Source organism: Gossypium arboreum, chromosome 2 (assembly GCF_025698485.1).
Source record: "Gossypium arboreum isolate Shixiya-1 chromosome 2, ASM2569848v2, whole genome shotgun sequence".
NCBI classification, from domain to species: domain Eukaryota; kingdom Viridiplantae; phylum Streptophyta; class Magnoliopsida; order Malvales; family Malvaceae; genus Gossypium; species Gossypium arboreum.
In genome coordinates, this window is record NC_069071.1 from 73,984,487 (window position 1) to 73,998,688 (window position 14,202).

The following is a 14,202-nucleotide window of genomic DNA, read 5'->3' on the forward strand; positions in this document are numbered from 1 at the left end:
GCTTTCTAGGTCGCACATTACCCACACTTGCCACCAAGTAGCTTGAGCTTTAGACCCGAATATGCTCTACCACGATCTCTGTGTAAATCCCCAATTGAAGCTGTCATTCGAGGGTTTGTCTCTTTGGACCTCTTTGGTTGAGATTGAAATGGCTTACTTATCGTCTTTTTCGACATCTCGAGCCTCAATAGCACTTTTCTTCTTTCTTTGTTCAATTCTTGACTTTAAGAGCTCGATCAACCAATACTACAAATTCTTTCAACTCCAAAATCCTACAAACACTTTCTTGTCCTCATTCAGCCCATCTTCAAATCTTCTACACATAATGGCCTCGGTGGACACACATTCTGGGCATACTTCTTTGAGTCTTACAAATTCGCGTTCATACTCTGCGATGAGACATTTTCCTTGCTTCAATTCAAGGAACTCCTTCCGTTTTGATCAATAAATCGTTGACTTATGTATTTCTTTCTAAATTCTTCTGGAAGAAATCCCAAGTAACTTTTCTTTTGGCACCACTGCAACCAAAGTCTTCCACCGGTGGTAGGCGAATCTCTCAAAAGTGATCTGACACACTTTAAGCATTCCTCGGTGTACATGAGAGCTCATCAAATACGGGTAGAATTTTCAAGCCGAATTCCGCTTTCTCGGGATCATCATCAACCTTTGCTCTAAACTCTTGACCCCTTGTTTTGAATCTTGTCAACCGGAGGCTTGTTCATTCTTACCAAATTTATACCTTGAGCGACTCTACAGAATCGTCGAGGTATAGGAGGGGTGGAGGAGGTTGAGCATTTGGATTTGCTCGAATAAATTCAATATACCAATTGTTCATCATTTGGAGAAAGGCGTCCGAGCCTCATCTCCTTGTCCCAATGTCTCGGTCTACTTTCCACGGTAGCGGTCCCTTGTCGGGAGCCGGCGCATTACTAAGACATCATCGGTAGTAGTTCCTTGGGATCCATTACTATATTAAAACAAAACACAGTTTAGAATAATCGAGTCACCACACTATCACAATATTTTTATGGCATGTATAGCTAGACTTTTACACACACTTTATTAGTCCGAGAACCGACTAAACCATAGCTCGATACCACTAAATGTAACACCCTTACCAATTACTGTCATGCGGAGCAGATACAAGGTATTACCGAACATAACATATACCAAGATAGAAATATGTCATCCCATTTGATAATGCATCGTATAACATATATCTTGAACAATATTAGCCAACTTTTATGGCTTGTACAAAGTAACCGGTCGAAATCTTTGTAATTAATATTTTAAACCTAGACAAATATGACACATAACAAAATAATTTTTGGCTACTATACATGCCATAATTCAAAACATTTAGTTCAAATACCCCAAAGTATGATAGTGCGGGTAGATCTTCACGATCCTTGACTCTGAGCAAGTTGGAGAACACTATAAGACAAAAGAGAGAAAGCAAGTAAGCTTATAGCTTAGTAAGTAGTATGTAAATACTAATTTAAGAATATAACATGTTTACACAACAATTCAAGTATGTCTACTTTAACTTCACTACTTATTCCACTTCGATTAAGCTATCTCTGCTGTGTCATATTCACTAAATAAATCATAACTCGAGTTACAAAACTCGAAATTCATATCCGTAAAATTTCCTGAATCTAGACTCATAAAGCTTCTTGATAAATTTTTTTATAATTTTGGTTCAGCAGATTAGTACAGTTTATTAGTTAAAGTTTCCCTGTTACACAGCTCGACTGGCCTGACCTCTGTCCACTACGAATTGAATTTCTCTCAGTACATAACTCAAACAACCCTGAAGTCTGTTGTATTTAAAACTAGTCTCAATAAGGAATTTAGGCATGTAAACTATATTTCTTAGTTTGATTTGTACAATTTTAATGATTTTTCAAAGTGGAAACAGGGGATCACGTATTCATCCTGAGCAAGTCAGTTACAATTGTAAATATCTCAAAATATTGAATTCCTTTGCTTGCCCTGCTTCTTTTATATGAAAGTAGACTCATTAAGCTTTAATTTCACATCTCATTCAACCTCTAATTATATTCCTCCTATTTTTGGTGATTTTTCAAAATCACGTCACTGCTGCCATCTAAAACAGTTTTAATACTAATTTCACTCTTTCACACATTCTTTATGCTAACCTCATTTTATCGTATATATGTATATGCCACAATTCATTTTCACCACATTTCATTCACTATAAGTGTAGGTCCAAACCACAATGTCACCACAAAACCATCCCGTTGAACAATTCGGATCAATCCTCGAAATTTAACGGTTTCAAAGACACTGACCCCACCATCATACTTCATTTAGTTCGGCTCTCTTGTACACATGGGGAACACTTAGTACCACTCATGCGACCTAGCCGATTTGTCTCGTAGCTCTCTTGTCTACATGGTGTCCTTCACTTGGAATCACGCATGCGACCTAGCTACATTTATCTTTCACGTAGCTCTCTTGTCTACATGGTGTCCTTCACTTGGAATCATGCATGCGACCTAGCTACATTTATCTTTCACCTAGCTCTCTTGTCTACATGGGATACATCTCGTATCACGCATGTGACCTAGCTACTGAGGTGTCTCGTAGCTTTCTTGTACACATGATGTGCACTCAGCATCATACATGTGACCTAGCTACGCTCCCTCTATTTCATTCGATCTCTCCGAATGTTCAACCGGGATCTCTCTCTCTGTATTTATTTCCATTCTTCCAATAGTCAATTTATATTTTAACATCAGCTAGTATATTTATATAATAGGCTGAAATATAAGAATGTACATGAAATTATTGTAATATTTACATACAACTTACCTTGGTGCAAAATATGGAAATTTTGCAATTTAGTCCAAAACTTTTTCTTTCCCCCGTTCGAGGTCAGTTCCGCGCCTTTCTTGATTATGGAGCTTGAAAGTTGAAGAATCCCTAGCTATGGAGAGAGTGAAGTTTCGGCAGCAACTAAATGGGGAAGATGACTATTTTGTGTTATTTTTCCCATTTTATTTCATTTAATATCAAAATGACCAAAATACCCTTACTACTAAACTTTCCAAAAATTCCTTCCATGTCCTAAATTTGTCCATGAACTTAAAATTGGTAGAATTGCTATTTAAGACTTCCTAATAAATATTTCAAAACAATTTCATACTAAAAATTTCTAGTATGCAAATTTTGCAATTTATTCGATTTAGTCCCTACTTTCAATTTAAACACTTTAGGCATAGAATTTCATCACGAAGTTTTCACACAATCATGCAATCATATCATAAACCCCAAAATATTTATAAAACAATTATTTCTATCTCGGATTTGTGGTCACGAAACCACTATTCCGATTAGGCCCTAATTCGGGTTGTCACAGAAACCTAATAAGGGGATCCATAGATCGAGTTAATGCAACCCTAGAGTGCTAATTAGAAAAAAGTCTCAGTTATTCAATCTAGGGATTAGACGTTATTAGTCTTGAATAGGGATAACAACATAACTTAGAGATCTCTACGGAACAAGTTGAATGAATAAATCGTCCGATTCGGAACCAGAATATCAAGTAAAGTCTAGGTGGATTTTTCCTTAGGTATTGTCTCAAGTCAATCGGTTTTCCCAAAAGCAATTCCCCAATTCTTTTCTCTGTACGTTCTTAGTTTAAATAATTAGTTAATTAAAACAAATCGCTTTTATTCTTGGGCTAGATAGTAAAAATATAGTTATTACTAGTACTTTTGGTTCCCTTGGGTACGATATCCCAGTCTTGCCGTTACTATACTATTATTCGATAGGTGCACTTGCCTTTTCGTCGTGATAATAGTTAGTCTAGGTCTGATCTTCGTTATAAATATTTATTACTTGTTACGAATCACTGCGATCAAGTTTTTGGCGCCGTTGCCGGGGAACTGAAATATTAGGAACACTAAATTTTTATTACTTTAGCCATTTATTTTTCTTGCAATTTAATTTAATTTAATTATTATTATTATTTAGTAATTTACTTTTTCTTTCTCTTGATAGGTTTTTATAGTTTATGACTAGAAGAAACCCGTCAGGACCCTTACTTTTTGATGAAGAAATCGATCGAACAGTTCGTAGAAATCAAAGAGAAATAAGGCGTAGTTTACGATACACAGAAAACGAACAAGAAGAAAATACTCAACCTCCAACCAACGAGATGGTTGAAAACCAAGACAATCATCTGCCTCTTGTAATTGCAGCTAATCCAGATCTGCTCCATGTACTATGTATGACTATGCTAAACTTTCTTTAACAGGAACTGAATCAAGTATAGTTAGACCTACTATTGCTGTGAATAATTTTGAATTAAAACCTAACACTATTCGGATGATACAGCAATTTGTTCATTTTGATGGTTTGCAGGATGAAGATCCCAACACTCACTTAGCAAATTTCTTGGAATTTTGCAATACATTCAAAATCAATGGCGTTTCTGATGATGCCATCCGTCTTCGATTATTTCCCTTCTCACTGAGAAACAAAGCTAAACAGTGGTTAAACTCGTTACCACGAGGGTCTATCACTACTTGGGAGCAAATGACCGAGAAATTTTTACTAAAATATTTTCCGCCAGCTAAAATGGCTAAATTATGCAATGATATCTCTTCTTTTATGCAGATGGACTTAGAAACACTTTACGATGCATGAGAGAGATACAAGGATCTATTGAGAAGGTGCCCTCACCATGGGTTACCTCTATGGCTGCAAGTTCAAATGTTCTACAATGGTGTGAATCCCTCGACAAGACAAATGATTGACGCAACTGCTGGTGGAACCATCAACAATAAAGCACTGGAAGATGCCTACGAATTCATAGAGGAGATGTCACTGAACAACTATCAGTGGCAAGTCATGAGGACTAAGCCAACAAAAACAACCGGCGTTTATATCATCGATTCAGTCACCATGCTCTCTAATCAGGTAGAACTTCTCAATAAAAAGATTGATAGTTTTCTTGGTTCTACGCAGCTACATCCAGTAATGAGGTGTGACTCAAGCGGAGGAGGTGTGCATACAGAATACCAATCCTTCAATCCTACAACTGAAGAAGAACAAGTCAACTATATGGGTAACAATAACTTTCGATCTCAAAATAACCCACACAGTAATACCTATAATGCAGGTTGGAGGAACCACCCAAATTTTTCCTAGGGAGGTCAAGGGAATCAAAAGCCACAAAATCCTCAGGGTTTTCAACAGCCACCTTATCAACAAGAGAAGATACCAAACCTTGAGGAGATGGTCTCAAAATTTATATCAATGTTAGAAACCCGTTTCCAAAATACCGAGACAGCACTTAAGAATGAACAAGCATCAATCCAAGGACTAGAAACTCAGATAAGCCAGCTTTCTAAACTAATCTCGGAAAGACCACCAGAAAAATTATTTAGTAATACCAAATCAAGAGAGCATGTCAAAGCGGTTACACTAAGGAGTGGAAAAGTGTTAGTGAAATCTGAAAAGAAGTTAGCACAAGAAGCCGTGGAAAGTGAAAGGAGGGAAGAAAAACCCGAAAATAATGACAAACCAATGCCGGAGGAATATACACCACCGGTTCCATATCCAGCAAAATTAAAAAAAGACCGTATTGACGCACAATTCGGTAAGTTTCTTGAACTTTTTAAGCAATTACATATCAACTTACCTTTTGTTGAAGCTATCTCGTAGATGCCTACATATGCAAAATTTTTGAAGGAGCTTTTAACAAATAAAAGGAAGTTCGAGGAATTATCTATGGTAGAACTCAACGAGGAGTGCTCCGCTATACTCCAAAATAAGCTGCCAACCAAACTAAAAGATCCAAGAAGATTTACTATCCCTTGCTTAATTGGTAATCTGAATATTGAAAAAGCACTAGCTGATTTAGGCGCTAATATTAATTTGATACCCTATAAAATGTTCAAACAGCTTGGTCTTGGGGAACCTAAACCCATTAGGATGAGTATTCAATTAGCCGATAGATTGTTAAATATCCCAGGTGTATTATAGAAGACGTACTCGTAAAAGTAGATAAATTTATATTCCCTGTTGATTTTGTTGTGCTTGACATGGATGAAGATATGGAAGTACCCTTAATTTTAGGGCATCCATTCCTAGCCACTGCTAGATCCGTGATTGACGTGGGTGATGCTAAATTGGTACTTAGAGTAGGTGACGAGGAAATGATCTTTAAAATTTATGATGCTATGAGATTCTTTAGAGAACAAGATGATTCATGTTATTTCATTGACTCTATTGATCATATTACTCAAGACTCTTTTCAAGAAATTGTACAAGAGGAGACGACAGAACCGTGTCCAGTTCAAGACGAGGAGATAGCTGAGAAACCTAATAACCATCAGTCAAAACAAGTAGAATATGAGGGTATTAAGATCAACGATGAACTTAGGCAAAAACCCTCGATTGAGGAGCCTCCCAAACTAGAACTTAAACAATTACCAAATCATTTAGAATATGCATTCCTTGGAAATAATTTTACATTACCAGTTATTATTGCTTCTAATTTGCAACCCAAGGAGAAAGAGGAATTAATCCAAGTATTAAAAGAACATAAGGACATAGCATGGAAAATTTATGACATTAAAGGAATCAGTCCTTCTTTTTGCACCCACAAAATTTTAATGGAAGATGAATACAAACCATGTGTGCAAGCTCAAAGATGTCTAAACCCCAACATGAAGGAAGTTGTAAAAGCCGAGGTAATTAAGCTTCTAGATGTTGGAATTATTTATCCTATTTTTGACAGTTCTTGGTAAGTCCAGTGCAAGTTGTCCCCAAGAAAGGAGGCATGACGGTTATGACCAAAAATGAGTTAATCCTAACAAGAACGATTACAGGATAGAGAGTTTGCATAGACTACAGGAAACTGAATGACGCCACAAGAAAAGATCACTTCCCCTTGCCATTCATTGACCAAATGTTAGAAAGATTATCTGGGCACATGTATTACTGCTTCCTAGATGGACTATCTGGCTACTTCCAAATCCCAATAGCTCCTGAAGATCAAGAAAAGATGACATTCACATGCCCATATGGAACGTTCACTTATCGTAGAATCCCTTTTGGATTATGTAATGCCCTTGCTACTTTTCAGCGCTGTATAATAGCTATATTCAACGAACTTGTGGAAGATATCATAGAAGTCTTCATGGATGATTTTTCAGTATTCGGTAACTCTTTCCATCTCTGCCTTAAAAATTTAAAACGAGTTTTAATAAGATGTGAAGAAACAAACCTTGTGCTTAACTGGGAGAAATGTCACTTTATGGTTAAAGAAGGTATTGTACTAGGGCATAAAATTTCTAGTAAAGGGATTGAGGTGGATAAATCTAAAGTAGAAACAATCGAGAAATTACCACCTTCTAGTTCAGTTAAAGCTATTAGAAGCTTTTTAGGACATGCTGGTTTTTAGAGAAGATTCATTAAGGATTTTTCTAAAATAGCTAAACCTTTAACTAAATTGCTAGAAAAAGATATACCTTTTAACTTCGATCAGGAATGTTTAGAAGCATTTAATACTTTAAAGGATAAATTAATTAATGCTCCAATTATAATTGCACCTAATTGGAACTTGCCATTTGAACTAATATGTGATGTGAGTGATTTTGTAGTAGGTGCAGTATTGGGACAGCGAAGAGACAAGCATTTTCAACCTATTTATTACGTCAGCAAAACCTCAACGGCTGCATAAGAAAACTACACTACTACGGAAAAAGAGTTACTAGCTGTGGTTTTTGCTTTTGATAAATTTCGATCATATCTCATATTTTCTAAAGTTGTTGTTTACACTGACCATTCCGCCTTTCGCTATCTTTTAACTAAAGCCGATGCAAAACCTCGACTCATCAGATGGATTCTCCTTTTGCAGGAATTTGACTTGGAAATTCAGGATAAGAAAGGAGCTGAAAATCTAGCGGCTGATCATCTGTCCAGGCTCGAGAAAACCAATACCAGAGAACTAGATGACGTGGAAATTAATGATTCATTCCCTGAAGAGCAATTTTTCGCTATATCTAACTCCGAGGTACCTTGGTTTGCAGACATCGCGAATTTTTTAGCTGCTAACATTATCCCCAAAAGGGTTAACACACCAGCAAAAGAAGCGATTCTCTAATGATGTAAAAAACTACTTTTGGGACGATCTATTTTTGTTTCGCAGATGTGCAGATCAAGCCATCAGAAGTTGCGTTATAGGATCAGAAATATCAAAAATATTGGAATACTGCCACTCAGGGCCAACTGGAGGACACTATGGTGGAACAAAGACCGCACACAAAATACTTGAATCAGGTTTTTATTGGCCTTCGTTATTCAAAGACGCCAGCTAGTATGTTACTTTATGTGACAAATGCCAACGGACAGGTAACATATCTAAACGTGATGAAATGCCTCAAAACTATATGCTTTCTTGTGAAATATTTGATGTGTGGGGTATCAATTTCATGGGCCCATTCCCTAGTTCATTTGGAAATAAATATATCTTAGTAGTAGTTGACTACATGTCCAAATGGGTAGAAGCTCAAGCTCTACCTACTAATGATGCTAGAGTGGTAGTACGCTTCCTTAAAAAACTCTTTTCGAGATTCGAAACACCTAGAGCAATTATCAGCGACAGGGGCACTCATTTTTGTAATACCCAATTTGAAAAAACCCTTAAGAAATACGGAGTTCATAATAGAACGGCCACCCCATACCATCCTCAAACTAATGGACAAGCTGAAGTAGCAAACCAAGAACTCAAACGGATCCTTGAAAAAACGGTAGAATCAAACAGGAAAGACTGGACAACAAAAATAGACGATGCCTTATGGGCTTACAGAACTGCTTTTAAGACTCCTATAGGGACATCACCTTACAGACTGGTTTATGGAAAAAGTTGTCATCTCCTATTCGAACTAGAGCACAAAGCTTTTTGGGCTATTAAATTTCTAAACCTTGATCTCGAACTTGCAGGAAAAAACAGGATGATGCAGCTGAACGAGCTAGATGAATGGCGAGCCAATGCAAACAAAAGTTCACGCCTATACAAGGAAGCAACAAAGCGGCACCATGACGTTCGTTTAAAGCAACGAAAACAATTTGAAGTTGGAGATCTTGTCTTACTATACAACTCAGGACTCAAATTGTTTCCCGGGAAACTAAAATCACGATGGTCAGGACCCTTCGTAATTCAATCTGTTCATCCATATAGCACGATAGAGGTAAGTCACCCATCATATGGTACTTTTAAAGTAAACGGACAGCGTCTCAAACTTTATAATGGTGAGGATTTTAAAATCGATGGAGAGGAGCTACGACTCCACAAACCGCCCTAAGTATACTAACAAGGTAACAGTTGAGCTTAGACTATAAACAAGCGCTTCTCGGGGGGCAACCCGAGTACTAACCATTTTAAATTATTTTAAATTCAAGTTTTAAACATTTAGGTCACTAACAGAGTATTTGAAGCACAGGTTCCCAGCACCACACGGCCGGTAACACGGTCGTGCGTAAGGCCATGTGCCAAACACGGAGAGAAACACAACTGTGCGATACGGTCGTGCAAAAACAGAGTAAATGATTTCCCCAAAATGCGGGATGCGATAAATCCCCACGCCGTGCGACGTGGCCGTAGGTGAGTTTGATAGAAGAACACGGGTGTGGAAATGGAAACCCACGAGCGTGCCAGGGACAATGCTCGATTCTATTTTTTCGACACGGGCATGAGACATGCCCGTGCCGCTAAGCCGTGGACGACAATACACGGGCGTGGCACCTTAACATGGGCGGGGGAGAAGTGAACAAAGCTAGGCACGGCCGTGCGATATGGCCATGTACCACACACGCCTAAGACACTCGGGCATGGAATAATAACCAATCACGACCTAAAATTGAAAAATTCGAAACACACGGGCTCACCCTCATACGTATACGGACGTGACCCTAGGCCGTGTGGCCCTCCCCTATATAAGCAAATCACTGTTCATTGTCTTCTTCCTTTCAAAAGCCCTAGCCAAAATCTCCCCTTCTCCACTCCCTGATCCTTATTCTCAACCACCACTACCCTCTCGTCCAGTTCATGTGGCAGCTTCATATGCTAACATCTCTGAGCACCTTATTCGATTCAAGCTTCAGTGTTTTCAACAATTTGACAACATTGATGCTACTCTACAACAGAGTTGTCAGCACATTCCCATCTCATCGCCAGTCCCGCCTCGCGAACGATCCAGTGATGAAGATGTTTAGAAATATTTATTTATTATTTTATGTTTTTACTTATTATTGAAAATATTTCTATTATTTTTATTAGATTTTAGAATTTTATTTTTATTCTTTATTTCGGTCATTTCGTTTTAAATCCTTATACTTCCTAATATCTCCTAAAAAGTTCTTGATTTTATCATAGTGATATAGAACTCCTAAGCTCATCATCACATAGGAACTACAACTCCACCGGGGAAGGTTCTCCATGACTGCCATGTCCTGCTCGACCACGACCATAGCTACCACTAGATATAATATTCTTTTGGCGCAGGACTTATGGCCTAATGAACCTATACGACTGCCGGAGTATCCTCCTCCACTCTCAAACCGATCACTCACCAAAACTCTAAGTTCGAGGAATTCATCATACAGGAAGTTTCACTTCTCTCTCTATCTTATTTTTATTCTCTAACATCTATCATTGTACATTGAAGGCAATGTACATCTGAAGTGTGGGGGGGTATTTATTTCACTATCAGAAAAAGATCCCTGAATAATCACCTTGTTTTCATGAAAAACTCGCATATCATATTTAGGATATATTTTAATTGATTTATGATTTTGATTGATATATTGTGAATTAAAACATAGGGATTTATGCATTGATTTTTTTAAACTTTAAGACATTAGAGAATCAAGCATGATAAGTTGATTTTTAAGAAATTAAACTATAGGTTGTTTCCCCAAGTCTAGATATTACTTTGCATTAGAATTCACGAGTCTAAACATCAAAAAGCCATAATTTTTGTGAGATTTTTGAGCCTTTTGAACATCTATTCATCCTTTCATGCTCACTTTTATTATTGCTTTGAGTGCGTCAGTATTGAACTGTTATTCTAGAACTTGCTTGATTATGTATGTCGAGACCACACCATTTGATTTGATATATCAAAATGATTAAGGCACTTAGGATTAACCCACTCATGCCATGAAAAGCCTACCTCCACGATTAACCCCTAGTAAACCCCCTTGAGCCTAACAAGCCATTCCTTGTATTACCCTTAATATTAACCATTAAACCATTATTGTTGAAATCCCCCAAATTAATTTGATCCCTATTTTTGTCGAGATCTGAGTTGGAAAATTTTCTTATCTATGTTTTTCTTCTTTATCTAACTTGTTCTTAAAAAAAAAAACTATGTATTCATATTAGTAATTCCATATTCTGAGAAGAAGCTCTGTTGTACGCAAGTGAAGGTTAATTCTTTTTCTAGTTAGGCAATTTTTCAATTCAATCTCGATTCTAACCCATTCTTTCAGCTTGTGACCACACCCCCTAACCAAGCTGTACTACAACCCTCTAAAGACCTTTTGATTGATGTATCATCTTAAATTATAGTGGTGGAGATTTGATTTTCATGCAAGCCTATGGTAATGACTTTTCATTATTGACTATTGAGTGCTTCATTTATTGTCCTTAAACACCTCGAGTGATTTTAGTGAATCTTTAGTGAGGATATGAAACTCTATGATATTTTGAATCAAAGGTAATTACTTAGATGCGAAGAGACACCTATGTTTGCATGATTAAATACTCAACTTGGAATGTTTGAAACTTTTACGTTCTTTTAGTTGAACTCTCAATGTATGATTACTATGGATTATTTTGAGATATTATCGACAAGAATTATAAGTTGAGAAGAATTTATTTTGATTATGAGTTGAGGATTTTGCTTGAGGACAAGCAAATGCTTAAGTGTAGGGGTATTTGATAAACCATAAATTATACATATTTTTACCCCATGTTTAATGCATTTTATGGATGATTTCTCATTAGAATTAGTGAATTCGATGCTCCTAATGCTTTAATTTCATATTTTGTACTTAGAAGAGCATAGAAGAGCGAAAGGAACAAGAAACGGGCCAAAAATAGAGAAAATGGGCCAAAGTTCGAAATCAACACGGCTTGGACCTCCTCACACAGGTAGACCGCACGGCCGTGTCAATTTGGTAGGCTCGAACACGGCCTGAAGTAATCAAACACGGACGTGTCACATGGGCGTGTCCTTGCTGAGCCCAAGTTGAGACCAATTCAGAAAAGACCAATTTTGACGGTTTTTAGGCATTGCAAAGCCTATAAATAAACACTAGAGGAAGAGAAAAGGGGAGACGGAGAAGAGAGGTAAGGAATTATCCTAAGGAAGCCGATTGATCCATCTCAGAAGCCAGATTCATCATCAAGACTGAAGATCTCTCCTTAATTTCCCTTCAGGAGTTTTGGGTTTTCTTTATGTTTTGTATTCTTTATTCTTCTGAGATGTTTTCTTATTTAGTTATGAACTAAATCCCCTAAATACCTAAGGGGAATGAAACCTAAGATGAATCTTGTTATTATTTTCTGAATCGTATGATAAATATTTAACTTGTTCTTAATTATGTGTTCTTAATTCTTGTTTTGATATCCTAGGATACTAATTCAAGACATGCTCTTATTCAGAGGAGGAATAGACCCTGTCTAAGAGTACATCTGCCATAATTAAGCGGAGTTGATTACGCGCCTAGAAATCGGGTGACAAGATTTTGCCGGATTAGGGTGAAACCTAATAAGGGGATCCATAGACCGAGTTAATGCAACCCTAGAGTGCTAATTAGAGAAAAGTCTCGATTATTCAACCTAGGGATTAGACGTTATTAGTCTTGAATAGGGATAATAACATAACTTAGGGATCTCTACGGAACAAGTTGAATGAATAAATCGTCCGATTCGGAGCCAAAATAATAAGTAAAGTCTAGGTGGATTTTTCCTTAGGTATTGTCTCAAGTCAATCGATTTTCCCAAAAGCAATTCCCCAATTCTTTTCTCTGTGCGTTCTTAGTTTAAATAATTAGTTAATTAAAACAAATCCCTTTTATTCTTAGGCTGAATAATAAAAAGATAGTTATTACTAGTACTTTTGGTTCCCTTGGGTACGATATCCCGGTCTTGCCGTTACTATACTATTATTCGATAGGTGCGCTTGCCTTTTCATCGTGATAATAGTTAGTCTAGGTCTGATCTTCATTATAAATATTTATTACTTGTTACGAATCACTACAATCAAGCACAGGTTCCCAACTCCACACGGCCGTGCTTCAGGCAGTGTGACAACAACGGATGGAAACACGGTTGTGCAATACAGCCGTGCAAAAACAGGGTAAAAGTTATCTTTTCCAACACAGGATGCGATAGGTAGCCATGGGCGTGCGACCTTGCCGTGGTCAAATTTGCCAAATGAACACGGGCGTGCAACACGCCCCTGTCTATCACCTGTGGACAACACTGTCAAAATAACACGGGCGTGCGCAGAGCTACACGACCATGGGAGAAGTGAACCACAGCACACATGGTCGTGTAACATGATCATGTAGCCATACAGCCTAGAGACACCGGCGTTCCTGAAAGCCATGTGACGACATCTCACTTCGCGACAAACACGGGCGGGACATGATCCAAATGGGCGTGCGAACCGGCCATGCCACTTGAAAAATTAGATTATCTATCTTATTTTATTTTTCTTTTATTAATTTTTGAAGATTCTTTTTCTTTTAAACACGACTTATCCTTATGATTACTATCAAATTATTCCCCAAATTCTCCTTTTGTCCTTCAGAATCATGTTTGTCCTCCAGCTTTATTTCCAACAATTCGCTCTCGCTAATCCAGGAATTTCATCCATTTTTAACTCAGGAAGTTTCACTTTTCTCCCTATTGTATGAACTTACACTTACATTTGTCAAAATATCTATCTTTGTACATTGAGGACAATGTACATCTTAAGTGTGGGGCATATTTATTTTACTATTAGAAAAATCCCTGAATAACTGCTTTGTTCTCTTGAAAAGCTCTCATATCATATTTAGGATAAATTTTGATTGATTTATGATTTTGATTGATATATCTTGAATTAAAATATAGGCATTTATGCATTAATTGTTTAAAATTTAAGACAT

The 14,202-nt window shown here is 37.3% G+C and overlaps 1 non-coding gene across 1 annotated transcript; it reads right to left on the bottom strand.

Annotated features, from left to right (window-relative positions):
- Positions 1-4,614: 4,614 nt before the first annotated feature.
- Positions 4,615-4,721, bottom strand: LOC128290069 (small nucleolar RNA R71). The gene has a single exon (XR_008279710.1). It is a non-coding gene; the product is annotated as a small nucleolar RNA R71 (small nucleolar RNA).
- Positions 4,722-14,202: the final 9,481 nt, after the last annotated feature.